Genomic DNA, 12,490 nt, shown 5'->3' with positions numbered 1-12,490 from the left:
GGCCAAGTGGGTAGAAGTAGGTAGGCTTCGTGGCCTTTTCCTGCCCCCAAGTGTCACTGAACTGCACACAGCTCCTCCTCCAGTCACAATAGAAAGATTAAAATAGCTAGAGCTCTGCAAATCTGCAGATATCTGCTTTATATCTGTGGATCGGATGTGGATACAAATTTTGCATCTGTACAGGGCTCTAAAAATAGCTATGTGTCTATTGATTTGGTGTCCCAGTAGTTAGTGTTTCAGAGGAAGTTGAGGGGAAAAAAAGAGTTCCATAATACATTTGGCTATTTCTACAACACTGTTCACCATGGAGAAGAAAATTTTTTTTCACTCCAGCTAGCAATCTGAGTCTATTCTGAGGCAAGAGAAATGAGACAAATATTGGATATGTTGGAATTTCAGCAAACGGATTGACTGAAAAAAAACAACAATTTGCTGCTGGCTTGTTAAAGGGACTCTGAATTTTGAGAAGCAAACGTTCTAAACACAACGATTAGTGGGAAAAAAATCCTGGAGCAAGGCTCATGTGACACTCCAGGGCCAGTTTTCAAAAGAAGCTTCATTCTGTACTTGGCTCTGTATGTGCAATTTTGTGTCCCTCATATCTAGATTTTGAGCATCATTAATATTAGGTAGTTACTAGAGATATTATCATGTTATCGAATTTGCTAGTTGGTTTCAGGGGCATACACAAATTTGGAAGCACAATTTTTAAAAAGGCCAGATTGAGGCTGTTTTGCAAACTTGGTCCTCTAGTTTTAAATGCTTCTTTTAGGAATAAAGTGTATTACTCTGCTGATCTTTTCCAATCAGGTAATGAACAAGGAGAAATTTAAACACCTGGATTTTTTCCTGAGCCACTAAACTATCTTGTTATTTACGGAAAATGCATCCAATATTTCAGAGCAAACTAATGCCACATGAGTTAGTGACATCACTTCACTATTTCACAACTGGAGACACTGGGGCCAGGGAATAGGATTTCCACAGGGACTTTGCAAGGCCCCCTTCTCTGCTAACACAGCATACATCTTTGGGTCTTGTCTAGGCATAGTAGGGAATGAGTGGAGAACCAAAAATGATACAACAGCAACATAATGGTAGTCAATCATGTTTATGTCTTGGATACCAGTAACAAGTAACACAAGGGAATTTATTATAGCAGATGTCTGGAGCAGTGAACGTGATGGCTGCCTCTTAAATCAGTGGAGGCCATTCCTTGTGTCACAGTTGCAGGAATAGCAGCACTTTGGACTCCTCTCAAGTCTTTCTGCGTGCACCCCTCAAGTCTTTGGCCTCAAGCCTTTATTTCCCTGGAATCCTGCAATTCTCTAACTCTTAGACCAGGCCTCAGGCTACTCTCCTCCCCCCGTTCATGTACCAACTGTGATTTCCCGACAGGTCCAATTGGGCTTGGCAGCTGCAAGTCTTCCTTTTGGGAGATTTGACCAGTGGTTAATACAGTGGCCAGATAGCATTCTTAAAGGTAAGTATTGTTTAATCTTAATAGTAGGAACATCGCGTCCGAGAAAGGATTTCAAAACAGAACAGTCTGTACACATCTATCTTACTAAGGTTTACCGTCCCCTGAAAGGTTACAAAGGCCCAGCTGCTTCAGACCCCTTCTGTAGGCCCTGTGTCTGTATAAGCCTCTTCCTCTCAAACAGCCTCTGACAACTGCCTCTCCCTTTCTCTTGAGGGTGATTTTTTAGCCAATTAGTGGCCTCTTGATGAGGGTGACCAGACATCCCAATAAAATTGGGACTGTCCAAATTTTGAAGTGTTTGTCCCGCGTCCTGGCCAGAGTACGGTTGGGACGCTATTTGTCCCGATATTTTGTTTCCTGATCTTCAGTGGCAATTTGGCGGAGAGTCCTTCAGTTGTGGATGGTCTTCGGCAGTATTTTGGCAGCAGGTGCTTCTGTCTTTGGTGGCAAGGTTTATTACCTGCCGCCGAAATACCGCTGAAGATTGTCCACGACTGAAGGACTCGCCGCCGAATTGCCACCAAACTCCCGGATGGGTGGTGTAAAGAAAAAAACAAAAAAAAACCCCATCCTGAGGCGGTCCCGATATTTTCCGCTTAACATCTGGTCACCCTACTCTTGATATTCTGGTTCCCAACCTTGACAAAATAAGCCTTGTATCTTTACTGGTGACCGGAAGGAGCTTCCAGCTAAGAGTTCAAGTATTGCTCCTCAATGACCCCTGCCTTCTTTACTAGGAGGTTACTTGTCTAGAAACATTGTCTTGCCTTCCTGCTAATTTCCTAACTGCCCTGCTATAGAACTAAATCAACATATGCATATGGTAAATATTCCAGTCATTTAATATAGCTACACACTCACACACCACAATCAGGTTACATACACTATGCTTAAATTATTACAGATCATCCCCACAGCTTTCATATCTAGTAAAATGGAACCATTCCACCCCACAGTTCAGACTTAAGCTTCTGACTGCCACTATCCTACCACAATAGTAACAACAAATCTCTGTGTTAGGAAAGATGTTATCCCAGGTGGTAACCACAGTGGCAGAATGGTGAGAGAAGGCTTTCTTGAAGAGTACAGGTAGCTTAATAGAAGGACATTGCATGGGCCTCTCTTGGGCGGAGGTGCATGTGTCATTTCTCTGCATAATACAGAAAGAGAACTGGAATGAATACATAACTACTCTACATGACACAGTCTACCCACATTCTAGTATGAAGGACATTTGAGCAGAGTTGCTGTCTGCAGAACACCAAGGTCCAAGTTTAGTGTTGGTTATGGTAATGTGCAGTTCACATATGTACAGAGCCCAATTACAACATATGGAAAACTGCATAATTTGGTACGTTTGCTTGGAGTATTTGGCATCAGATGGCAGACAGTGGAGGGTCAGCAGAAATCTAATTTCAATATCAACAGTGTAATATACCATTTTATATCTTTGCAGCTTTTTGGGGCATTGTCCCCTGTTCCACTGCTAAAGCATTCATTTCCTGCCATTACTGCTATCAGCCATTAGAGGAAGCCTGTGGCTATCGATAATAATCATGATGGGTAAAATTTTTGAACGCACCTAAGTGACTTAGGAACCAAAGTCCCACGAAACTTGCAGCTCCATGTTTGAAAATTTTACCAACTACTTGGTCCTTGTATAGCTCTTATCTCCTCTACAAGCCTGACATCTTCTAAGCAAAGGACAAAGTAATATTAACTAATCTGCATGGATCAACAACAACAGGAAATAACAAAACAGAGTGAAAGAATTTAAAATAATAAATAAAAGTATCCTACACTACAGAATGCTTGTCATCCAGTAATGGAGATGCAGTGGTGCTTACTGGCACCCTGAAACAAGGAAAAAGAAATTAGTTATTCTGCGCTGCCACATGGAAGACATAGATTGGCCTCATTTACTGGTCTCCTTCTCCTTGGACTGGCGTGGGCTTGGAGTTCTGTGGAGACAGTGCTCTGGGGCTGTCTCTGTGCCACTAACTGAACCCTCCAAAATCAATGTATTGTTGATACATTCCAAAGGAAGACAATTCCACTGTGTCAGGAAGGTTGCCGACCAAGGGTCTAGAAATTCAGGAAGGATTTGACCTCCAACTCCATCTGTAAAAGTGTGTGTGGGAAAATGACAAGAGGTGTGCTCATTTCTTTATAAAACCATTAGGAAAAGAGTGTACCTTGAGGGGATGTTTTCATCAGCCTGAGATTAGCATAATTAATGAAGTAATTGAAATCCATTTTTTTAAATAAAGGTAATTGTAGCTCTGCCATATCAATATATTGATTACCATTAGCCCAGCTACAGAGAAGGTTTTATCTAAGATGAAAGAAAGATCAGTAATTGCATACATAAGTAAAAGGCCAACAAGCACCCTGCTTACCGGAAAACATCAAAAACAATCTATTCTGCATTACACTCACACTGTACATACTTGCCTTTGTTCTTTAGCTCTACAGACGAGTACATCAGAACAGGGCTTCATTTTCACTGGGCCCTCACATCCTGCAGCTCCTAGCCACAACTTCAGCTGAAGTCAACGTGCAACATCCACGAAGAGCTCACAAGCCCCATTTGGTCTTTGCATAACTCCACTGATTGCATTCAGCAGGAGGGAAACAATATCCAGAGTCCAAATATTCTATGAGCTAAACAGTCAGGGTCCACCCCACAACTGCCAAGTAATGTGTTGGTCATATTATGTAAAATATTCAGTGAGATTATTTTCGTATTTGCAAATAATTTGCATAAAACCATAAATTTAAGCTTATGGTCAACACCCATTCCTCCAAACAGTGGCAGGGTTAGGGTATGGAACTGCAAAAAGCTTGCCAATTATGGCTAGGACAAGTTTGACACAGAGAATGCTCTATCGAAGTCCAGAGGTTGGAACGGCAAAGATTCAAAACTCAGTTCTGGACAGACTTCCATCTGCAGGTCCCAAAATGCTTTACAGACATGAATTAGAGTGCTCTCCCGTCGACATAGCGCATTTTCCCCAGATGTCCTACATTGGCACAGCTGCGCTGATGTAGCGTGTTAGCAAAGACAAGCCCCAAACAACTCATAAAACTGGAGCAGCTGAACAGCTGGAGCCTAGTGGAAATGCAAGGGGCTCTGGAGCTGACAGAGAAAGAAGGGTTTAGGGAGATCTTCAGGTCATTCTTGACCAACCCCCCCTCTCACTGGTGTTCAAAACAGAACTGTGTCAAGAACTGTGTTTCCTCAGTTGGTAAGAGAGCGTCTGCAATTCAGGGCCTTTGAGGGCAAAAGTTACAGGGGAAAATGCAGAGAACCACTACAAATAAATGAATGAAAGTTACAAGATTGAAAAAACAAACAAAAACCACCCTGCCTCCCACACAGGAATAATTTTGTCCTCTGGGAAAGAAAGTGAAAAATGAAGGACAAAGAGAAAGAGTAAGAAATCAGAAGACGGGGGGGAAATCAGACAAACCAAAAGACAGCAAGAGAACCCATGAAAACCCAGACATATACAGTGTCATGAACATACAGCTAAGGGTAGCATAAAATCCCTCCTTTACCTGTAAGGGGTTAAGAAGCTCAAATAACCTGGTTGGCACCTTTCCAAAAGGACCAATCAGGGGAGAAGATACTTTCAAATCTGTGAGGGAAGGTTTTTGCTTTGTGCTCTGTGTTGTTGTTCTCTCTGAGACAAAGAGACCAAACAAGTAATCCAGCTCCTCTGAAATGATACATCTAATATTACAGAAATAGTACGTAATAGCAAGGGAATGCGTTAGATTATCTTTTGTTTTAGCTTGTGAATTTTCCCTAGATTAAGAGGGAGGTTTATTCCCGTGGTTTTTCTTCTGAAACTTTACATTTTTGCCTAGAGGGGAATTGGCTGTGTTTTGAATCTTTTGGTTACCCTGTAAAATTATCTTCCATCCTGATTTTACAGAAGTGATTCTTTTATCTTTTTAAAATAAACTTCTTTTAAGAACCTGATGGTTTTCCAGTGTCCTAAAGACCTAGGGGGCGGTTGATCTATGCTCACTTTGTAACCAATTGGTTAGGATATTATTCTCAAGCCTTCCCAGGAAAGGGGGTGTAGGGGCTTGGGGGGGATATTTTTGGGGAGGTAGGGCTCCAAGTGCCCCTCCCTGAATATTTGTTTAAATCATTTGGTGGTGGCAGCAATACCAAGGGCAAGGACGGAATTTGTGTCTTGGGGAAGTTTTTAACCTAAACTGGTAGAAATAAGCTTAGAGGGACTTTCATGTGGGTCCCCACATCTGTACCCCACAGTTTAGAGTGGGGAGGGAACCCTGACATACAGAGACAGAGAAGGAAACAAAAAAAATGAGGCAACAGGAACAACTGCATGTGTTTACATTGAAGATTATAGTAGAAAGGGACTAATGAAATTAGAACATGATGCAAAGATGCAGATTATCTTTATTATTTAGTTAAATGTTCTGGCTAGTTTTTACAAAGAATACTAAGGGAATTAAGCAACCAACTCCCAGAGAATTTCAGAGGGGGTTGGGCGCTGAACTGCCTCAGGCTAGTTCTCCATAATTTAGCAGTAAAAATCCAAGCCATCTTTAATCTTTGACATGTGTTAAAAAAAGCCAACCCAGACACATGTTCACTTAAACCACTTACTATCCCTATGGGTGAGCTGGAGCCCAGAGGAAACAGAAGCGGGTTGGCTGAATCCTGCTAAGTGCGTTAAGGTTTCCCCTGATCCTTTTATGTATGCCAGCAGGAGGCATTGAACTGACGGACCCATGTCAGACTGTATCCAGGACCCTGCTCCTAATGACTTCAAGTGAGCAATGTTCAAATCAGCAAACAATGGATCTCACCCTTCTGCATCTGGGATCAAGCGAGTCACTTGCATAGGTCTGCCACAAGGGGGTGGTGCTCTTTCTTTGGCAACCCTGATGATACCAGATCTTTGAACATAGATTCACATTTTAAACAGCCAAATGGGCCCAGTTCTGTTCTCTATAATACTGGTACAAACCAGGAGTGAATTTCCGTGGAATTACACTGCTGCAAAAGCACAGAATGTGGCCTTTCCACTTTCCGAAGGAATAGAGAAAGACACTTTTGGGAATCCAGCAATTACTATCAGGTGACTAGTATTACCAACCCTGAGTTTCAAAAATCATGAGTCAGGGCTCAAAATCACAATCATGAGATTTTTTTTAAAATGCCTAATTGTTAAGACAAAGAATCCAAAGTTATTTCTTAATTGCCTTCGGGTTTTGGAGCCCTTTGCGGTCACAGTGGGTCACATTTTTAAGATTCTCTCCTCAGCCATGAAGACTAGAAACTTTTTTTAAAAATGAAATCAGGTTGTCATGTAATCGTTCAGTTACAGGAGCTGAGGCTTTAAGAACATGCACAGAAGATCATGAGACTTGTAATAAAATTGCGAGAGGTGGCATCACTGGGAGCTCTATAGTCCATTAGTTAGGAAGGCCTTCTGAGGCACTGCTGTTTTCCACATCATAACCTCCTTATCAGCAAAGCCAGAGACAGCTCGATGAGAGCAAGCAATGCTGGGCAAAGAAATCCAGTGTTAATCCTTGGAAAGTACAGAGACATCTCCATATTAAGAGTCTGTGGAACTAGCAGACTGTCTCTATTCTTTATCTCCCTACAGTAAAAGGGGCCTTTGCAAACTCAAGGCTTGCTTTGCAATATTGACACTAATGCTCCCATTAAGACTAATACTTGTATGTATGCTGAGGGCACTCCCCCACATCAGATCAAAGGAAAGCAGGCGGCAGCAGTGCAAACTGGGAAGTTTATGCAAATAAGCATTCCATAAATTTAATAGGCAGAGCTGTAAAAGGGACCCAGCAGTGTTTAAAAGCCCCAGGTTGTTTTTTTTTTTCGCCCCTCAATCCAGGCTTGGATTTGATGGCACCTCAGACAATCTGTTGGTCTTTTAGTCTCCTGCAGAAACTGTATAAACCTTGATTTCATGGTGACAGGAATGAAAGTGATACCAGGCTTGGCATTAATAAAGCAGGGACTTCCTTCCCTGAGAGAGCTACGGCTTTGAAGTGCATTGATCTGAATAAAATCAAAACGCTGGATGTATTTAATATGTAGAGCCTGACAATGTGCATTAGGGCTCATCCAGATAAAAATGCCCGTGGGACTGACAACTCATTGGTTCTCACAGGAATCAGCAGAGGCCTTTCCAGCCACATTGCTGTTCTTCCCTGATGGATACATAAAATATTTTTTTCTATCCCCATGCCATTTCCACACTTCACATGTATTTTACATTAGTCACGATACGTCAATTATTTAAAAGCGGGGGAAACTGGATTATTTTCTTGCTATTGAGCTAAAACAGTCTCTCAGGTTAGTTTCAGACATTACACTGAACTTAACTAACAATTCACTAAGAGTACCCCAAGTACCGATAGATTAAATTATCTGTGAATCAAGGACCCTGGGTGGGATTTTGATCAGCACCTATGTCAGGGGTGGCCAACCTGAGCCTGAGAATGAGCCAGAATTTACCAATGTACATTGCCAAAGAGCCACAGTAATATGTCAGCAGCCTCCCATCAGCGCTCCTCACCCCCAGCACCTTCTGTTCACCAGCAGCCCTGACAATCAGCACCTCCCCTGCCCTCCCCATGCCTTCTGCCTGCAGCAATCAGCTGTTTCGCAGAGTACAGGAGGCTCTGGGATGGAGGGCGGAGGAGCAAGGGTGCAGTAGGCTCAGGGGAGGGGGCGGGAAGGGCCGAGGGCCTTGGGGTAAGGGGTGGGGTAGGGGCAGGGTCTGGGGTTGAGCAGTGGAAAGTTGGCACCTGTAGCTCCAGCCCGGGAGTCAGCACCTACGCAAGGAGCCACAGGTTGGCCACCCCTGACCTATGTGATTTAGGAGCTCAAATCCATTAATTCTGATACATTTTTAAGACCAGTAGGGATCATTATGATCATTGAATCGGACCTCCTGGATAACAGGCCTTAGAATTTCAGCCCATAATTCATGCATTGAGTCTTTGTTTTCCTAATTCACTTAAGGAATAGGCATGTACAAGACCAAAAAACAAAAATAAAGTCAGTTTCCCAAGGATTTTACTATCTGAAGGGTTTAATAGTCTTCTATAAGTCTCAACTCCAGTTGATATAGACCTCCTTTGCTTTTCTGGGATCTTACATTCCACACATTCTGTTATCACAGACAACTCATTTGACACCTGCTAATCTTGCCCTCTTCACTCTTTCACCATTCCTGACTCCTGACTATCCTAGGTTTCTACGCTTGTCAAGCCTAGGGAAGGAGGACTGCCCCTTTACATACCTAATATGCAACCTATGACAAATGTCTGGAAAAAAGTTTTCCTCCATGTGCTGTGATGCAGGCATCTGCTAATTCCAGCATACACATGGGGACATAGCTCCCATTAGCATTAACTGATGCTACATATCAAGAGACGAACAGGCCTCTGGAATCTGAGCACACTTAGGGCTTGTATACACTGGCACTTTACAGCGCTGCAACAGTCTCACTCAGGGGTGCAAAAAAAACACACCCCTGAGCGCCGAAAGTTTCAGAACTGTAACGTGCCAGTGTAGACAGTGCACCAGCGCTGGGAGCTGCGTGGGGGTGGGCTTTTTAGAGTGCTGGGAGAGCTCTCTCCCAGTGCTATGCTGCGACTACACAAAAGGTTGCGCCTACCTTTTACTTGGCTTCTCAACATCTTTCCCCAGGTCTTGTATTTTACTAGCCCTGCCTGAAATCTATGGTTCCTCATCACTTATTAGGCAGCTACAGCAGAACTCCCTCTTAGCTGCTCACGGCAGCGAGGTGGTGCAAATAACTCCTCCATCTCCTGCATGGGACTAGTCAGTCTTTCTCCCCTCTGAGAAAGACTTTCCCATTTAACCCTGTCTCAGGAGCTAGGGTTATGCCTCAGGCCTCTCTGGCTCAGGTTAACTGGTCTTACTTTCCATGAATCAGAAGCTCCCCTTCTGCCCTCCGTTTGGAGCCAGGTTATTACCCAGGCCTCTTCCCCTCCTTCAAGCAGTAGTTCCCTCCCTGGCCCTTTTCCTGGGGCTAGGGTTGTGATTCAAGTCAGGTGCAAGGCTTTTACCAATTCCCTTCAGCTGAACATCCTTCCCAATTAGCCTTCGACTCTGGAGGGGTCAACTGGTGCAGGCAGCCTTCTCCTGCCAGTTCCTATCTGCTCTGAGGAAGGAGACATCCTTTATGCTGCTCCCAGCTCCTTCCCAGTTGGTTGGGTGAGAGGGGACCTCGTTCTGCCTTGTCTGCAAGGTTTCAGGCCCTTAAAGGTGCAGTGTCCAGTTTCCTTCCCTAAGCACCATTCATTTTCAAGACTTTAAGGCAGGGTTTCTCAAACAGGAGTGGCTGCTTGCTTAGGGAAAGCCCCTGGTGGGCTGGACTCGGGCGTTTACCTGCCGCGTCTGCAGGTCCGGCCGATCACAGCTCCCACTGCCCGGGCCAATGGGAGCTGCGATCGGCTGGACCTGCGGACGGGGCAGGTAAACACACCAGCCCGGCCCGCCAGGGGCTTTCCCTGCACAAGCAACGACCCTTGTTTGAGAAACTCTGCTTTAAGGTTTCTATATTTATCTGCTGTAGCCTTCTGAACCCTGTAGGTCAGTGGCTCTCAACCTTTCCAGACTTCTGTACCCCTTTGAGGAGTATGATTTGTCTTGCATACCCCAAATTCCACCTCACTTAAAAACTACTTGCTTACCAAATCAGACATAAAAATACATAAGTGTAATGGCCACTATTACTAAAAAATTGTTTACTGTATAAGTATAAAATAAATCGATTGGAATATAAATATTGTACTTACATTTCAGTGTATATATAGTACATAGAGCAATATAAACAAGTCATTGTCTGTATGAAATTTTAGTTTGTACTGACTTTGCCAGTGCCTTCTATATAGCCTGTTGTAAAACTAGGCAAATAGCTAAATGAGTTGATGTACCCGCAGGAAGATCTCTGTGTACCCCTAGGGATATCCATGCCCCTGGTTGAGAACCACTGCCTTAAAGGACTGTGCCAGGTGGCAGGGTGGGCTGACTATGAGGCACTTCCTGTCCTTGTTGGTGGACCACCCTTTCACAGTAACCAGCCCAAATTTTGTGCAAAGTTTTTTGCATCTGACTTTATTTTTTAGGGAGATTCCTGTCAATTGCATGTACATACATAAAGTCTTGTGTGGTCCTGCACATGAAAGCCCTGCTCTGCTAGCCATTATATCCTTTCATGTAAATGGATGTACGCATACAGATGCATGCACAAATATGCTTTGGTTTCATTTCCAGACCCTAGAGCTGACAGTCCCCTCTCTTGGATCTGGAAAGAACTCCATGTGACAGATATTGTTAGGGGACAGTGAGAGAGAGAGAAGTCAAATCCAGCAGCTGTATCCTCAGATCTTATATCAGCCTCTTCTGTTTGTTACACGGAAGGGGTTAAAATCACGTCAACCCATCAGTTGCACACACAGACTTTTAATTCTGAGATACTGCCAGATGTCTTTGTGCCACAAAGCCTTAGGCTGCCTTTCAAATGCAACTCTGCAAGTGCCAGCAAGATGCTGCTACATCACAATTCAGGTTGGAAGCCCAAACCAAAAGAATCAGCCACCAGCAGCATATACAGGACAGTCAGCTATGCGTGAAAGCTATTTAAGAAGTCAGGCGACTCTTGAGCCCTGGTCAATTGTTAGGAGACTTGTATTCACAAAGGGGTAATATTGCCAGATTTTGCTGTGCAAATCTGGCAGTATGCTTTGAAAACATAAAGGTAAATTATGCCTCTAACTGTGAAGAGTTAATGCTCTGTACCAAATTCTTTTCCTTCATGGCTTCTGTTCTGTATTCTATTACTGCATCCACCTTGGACAGTGGAGGTGTTCTGTGGAATCATCTCTGACATCTAGAAGCTACCAATAGACTAAAAGCATTGAAAATACAATGTACCTAATCAACTGCGTGCATCAGGAAGGGAGGAAAAACTTGACACACAGGCAATCACAAGAGGTAGTGGACTAAGCACAGAGCTGGAAGCCAGGAACTCCTGAGTTCTAACGTATGGCTTTAGAAAAGGTCAATTAACCTCTGTGTTTCAATTTCTCCATTTAGATATGAGGAAAATAACACTCTACCTAATGGATAGGGGTATTATACGGATTAGTTAATGTTTGTACAGCTGCAGCACTTGGAACATCCAAAGTGCTGCAGCATATAGCACTTACAAGTGCTTAGAATTATCATCAATCATCTGATCCCCTCAAGCATGAAATCTAGGCTTAGTTCATTAAGAGTCACAAAATTACCCAGTCCTTTTTAAAGCCCAACCACAGAGACTTTTGGGGAATAGTAAACATCTAGCCACCTTAGGGAATATATATTAAGAGATTTAAAAGACTGGGACTTTTCAGCTTGGAAAAGAGACAACTAAGGAGCAATATGATAGAGAGGTCTATAAAATCATGCTGGATGCAGAGCAATTAAATAAGGAAGTGTTATTTACTCCTTCTGATAACACAAGAACTAGGAGTCACCAAATGACATTAATAGGCAGCAGGTTTAAAACAAACAAAATGAAGTATTTCTTCACATAGTACACAGTCAACCTGTGGAACTCCTTGCCAGAGGATGTTGTGAAGGCTAAGACTATAAGAGGGTTCAAAAAAGAACTAGATAAATTCATGGAGGATAGGTCCTTCAATGGTTATTCACCAGGATGGGCAGGGATAGTGTCCCTAGTCTCTGTTTGCCAGAAGCTGGGAATGGGAGACATGGGATAGTTCACTTGATGATTATCTGTTCTGTTCATTCATTCTGAAGCACCTGGAGTTGGCCACCGTCGGGAAACAGAATACTGGGCTAGATGGACCTTTGTTCTGACCCAGTATGGCCGTTCTTATGTTCTGATGGAGAGGAAAAACTCAGACATTTGAGCCAGAAACCAATTTAACTGCAAAGTCTTGAGCCACAAG

General features: G+C 43.3%; 1 protein-coding gene across 2 annotated transcripts in view; it reads right to left on the bottom strand.

The window, feature by feature from the left end:
- SYN3 (synapsin III) overlaps window positions 1–12,490 on the bottom strand; it is a 291,194-nt gene that overhangs the window by 263,641 nt on the left and 15,063 nt on the right. The gene's annotated exons all lie outside the window — the stretch shown is intronic.

Source organism: Gopherus flavomarginatus, chromosome 1 (genome assembly GCF_025201925.1).
Source record: "Gopherus flavomarginatus isolate rGopFla2 chromosome 1, rGopFla2.mat.asm, whole genome shotgun sequence".
Lineage (NCBI taxonomy): Eukaryota > Metazoa > Chordata > Testudines > Testudinidae > Gopherus > Gopherus flavomarginatus.
This window is presented reverse-complemented; position numbering and strand designations above follow the sequence as displayed.